This window comes from Papilio xuthus, unplaced genomic scaffold (genome assembly GCF_000836235.2).
Source record: "Papilio xuthus unplaced genomic scaffold, Pxut_1.1 DF827599.1, whole genome shotgun sequence".
NCBI lineage: Eukaryota > Metazoa > Arthropoda > Insecta > Lepidoptera > Papilionidae > Papilio > Papilio xuthus.
This window is the reverse complement of record NW_013531050.1, coordinates 2,345-6,273: the sequence shown is the minus strand read 5'-3', so window position 1 is coordinate 6,273 and position 3,929 is coordinate 2,345.

The window sequence follows — 3,929 nt, the reverse complement described above, 5'->3', positions numbered from 1 at the left end:
TATTTTAAAGTTTGTATAGAACAAGATTAATATCACTCAATCTCGCCGATCAACAAACTCATTAAATATTCATGATCCGGGAATTTATTCCGAAGTCTGACGAGGTAAAGTTTGCCAGCGGCATAAGCTATTTTAATGAATCTGCACGAGGTTACAAGAAAAAACAAGGATTGTGGCACAAATGTATAAAGTATTATAAATAAATCTACGTAACATATACTTCGTGGTATCGAGGGGAAATCTTCAAAGAGCCTTACGTCTCGGAGAAAACAAGGCTATGTCAGTCAATTCTCACCAAAATTACCTGCCTCAGTGTTCCTTGTAGAATGTTAATTTAAGAAATGTTTTTACGGAAGCTAAGCAGACGTATAAAGCTTGTCGCGCATTCCTCCAGTCTTCGTTCACCCAACTTACTCGCCACGGCTGGCCTCGACGTCGCCGATTGAGCCGGATAAAAATATAAAATTGCGATGCGTCATTCTCACTTGTACGGGTCGATTGCGCGCGGTCCGCGAATGAACGCCTCGCGGACCGTTCGACGGCCTTCCACCATTTTCAACATTTTGCTAATTTATTCCACACTATGGGCGACATCGAGCCTGTGTACGATGAGTTGACGAGTCGGCGTTAACCCTTAGACTTTTTATTTATATATATCAGAAGTTTATAGCAAAAATATTAATTTTTCCTCTTTAAATAATCATTAAAAAAATCGGAACTTATTTCATCTAGAGTAGAGTATTCCTATTTAGGATAAGATTTCAGTATACGGATGGCTAAAATTCAATAAACAATTTTGTATATTTTCATCTCAAAGCTTTTACACACTGTGCTCATCCATCCAAGAAATCAACGTGTGAAGCCACTAGACTGTAAAATACATACCTCAATACTGAAGTATAGTTAAAAAAGTATTTGTGAAATAAAAGGGCCTATAGAGTTATTTCTAAACAAGTGAATGATAAAATTTTAACAACCAAAGTTCTTATAAATATTAAAATTCATTTTAGAATTAACTACAAATTCAATGAGAGCGTTATCTTAGAAAGTTATTCTTAATTTTATTTTCTTGATAAGTTTTCTGTCATAAATCAGTATTGACTACCTGTGAGTTTCTAAATTCAAAATCTCCAGTTAAAACATATCGTCATCTCTGTCATTATCTTTGACAAAACAGAGATAACAATATAAACGGAGATTTTGGTCTTACAAACTGGTACAACAGTTATTTTCTTTGATAGATAATTTGTTGATGTTTAGAGAATTTTCTTCAAAGCAATGAATGATTAATATTGTAATAAATATTTAAATACATTATTACATCCAAAGAAAATACGTAGAAAAAATACATCAAACAATATGAATAATTTCTACTTCATACTTATTCCTGTAAGACAAAATTACATTTACGCGGCCTAAGCCGTGCGAAGGAAAGGCGAATCATAAATAATCATTAATGCCTATAACATAACAAATCCACAAACGTGACACACGCAAACCACTTATCATTGTTGATCTGAAGCCTAAATTGACAAAATAGTCGAAACGCGACCAGAATAAGTCCCATATTGTCTTTACTAAATTTGGTAACGACACAAAAAAGTGCGTAAATTTTTGTAAGTATATTTTCTTTTGAAACGAGAAAGTTTAGCCTATCAAGCTAGACGTTTAATTTATTATTTCTACTAATTTCATCATCATCATCAGATCACTATATCACCCCGTTGAGTGGTTCGAACCTACCCTAAGTTAAAGTTGACTACACCATAGTCAACCACGTTGGTACAGTGCAGGTTGGTTGACTTCACATTTCTTTGTATTTCCCCGCAGATATGTTGATTGCTCCACGATGTTTGCCTTTACCATAAGAACGTCGGATAAGTAACTATCTTAAAAGTAAATAAGGTCGTTGATATCCTTAAAATATTTAACGAACGATACGTTGCTTAAGGTATATTAAAAATGTACTAAAATAATGTTTACATCATCCATATTCATGAACGCACGCGTTACTTCCTCGTTTAAAAAACTGATGAGAGTTTTTAACTTAAAACTTTTAAACGTGAAAGCGTTATAATTTTCTAAGTTAACATTTCAGTTTTATAAATTCAGGCTATGTCTCGACATTGAACCACCATTGGCAAGTTTTTACGAGCCAGTGGATTCATTACTTTGAGTACATTTGTTGTTTTACGACATTTACTTTGTACTAACAAAGAATTATAATGAACACATCTTTTATTGCTTTAATTTCATTCTATGTTGTCATTTTAATGGAGTTTCGCTTATACTATGTCATATATAAAATTCTCGTGTCACGATTTTCGTTCCCATACTCGTCCGAAAAGGCTGGTCGATGCTCATGAAATTTTGTGACCATTTTGAGTAGGTCTGAGAATCGGCCAACATCTATTTTTAATCCCGTGCGGACGGAGTCGCGGGTGACAGCTAGTGTCATCATAATTTGTAAAATTTGACACAAATTTTCTTTTTATACAGTTTTAACCATGTTAAAATATTTTCGTTAATTGAAAAAAAAGTGTATTAGTATCTGTAGTCAAAAACTAAACGTACTATGAGTAATAGTCATAAATAGGTGGAAAAAACTCTATTACTGTTAAGATAAGCCGGGTTTTAATATATGTATTACATAAAATTCTATAAACTGATAGCAATGACAAGAAGTATACATAAATAATGTAATATAATACCCAGGATCAAAGTAAATAAGGAAAGATATCGTCTGTTTGCTAAAATATAAAAGGAGTGGAATTAAATCTCTTAAAGTACAACACAATGAAAGGTGCACCTTTGTAGAGATTCTAATATAAGAGCTTTAGAGAATATATATCATAAAAGTATAAAGCTTTTGCTTTGTTAGAAGATTACGTGGACCATAAAATAATATACAGCCAAAATTAACTTAAGAATTTTACAATTTTTTTTTTCATTTAATTATTTCTTTATCACAAAAAAAATATATCTATGTACTTCGTTACTAATAAAGTGTTTGTGATTTTTTAATTTTCGGTTAAAGTTAACGTCTGTGAAAAAAATGAAATTACACTTCAAATTTTCTATGTATAATTTTCTCTGTTTCTGAAAAGCAAACATAACCACTTTTTATCTAGACTTGTAAGAAGTCTTTTTAAATGAACATTACTCCAAGCAGTTTCATTTTGTTGATTTAAGAATTGTGCTTGCTTTATAATAAATATTAATATTTGAATTCTAAATGCCAATCCATTAAAATGATTAAAGTACACATTGACTGTTGAATCATAAACAGGAATGTCGTTTACAATATTTATCAACTTCGCTTACAATATTCTCGTACTATATTTACTAACTTCACCCTTAACTTAGGTTAGGCTCCGAGCCCCTCGGTGGGGACGTATAGTGAGATGATGATGATGATATTTACTAAACAGTCGTTAAACGAAATAATAAATTTGTTTAAGTTCACGTTATCAATGATTTTTATTTCAACGTCGACTTTTACTGTTTTAAGAAGACGCGGCAGTGCCAACTCGTACGCAAAACCAGCTGAAAAAAGTGATTTTCGAAGTGGCTTTGTTAATTTAACTTCCAAAAAAGTAAAGCTAAGAACTTTTTGATTCAAAATACGGAAAAGACGTGTGTGAATAAATTTCATATACACATTTGTAGGTCAAGAAAAAAGAAACAGAATACTACACATTGTAAAATAGTAGTACTTTTTAAAAAAAGCTTTCTTTTTCTGAACAAAAGTTTGAGAACAACATGCGCATTGTGTATTGTATGAAAGTGCAAAATTATTTGTTTCATCGTACCAACAGCAGCTACTCGTAAAGTTAAGAGAGCGAAATGTGGTTACACGTTAATTAACTCTCGCTCGATTCAAAAACAATGTAAGCAAAAAAGCAATGATATTTCACTTTGTTTATAAA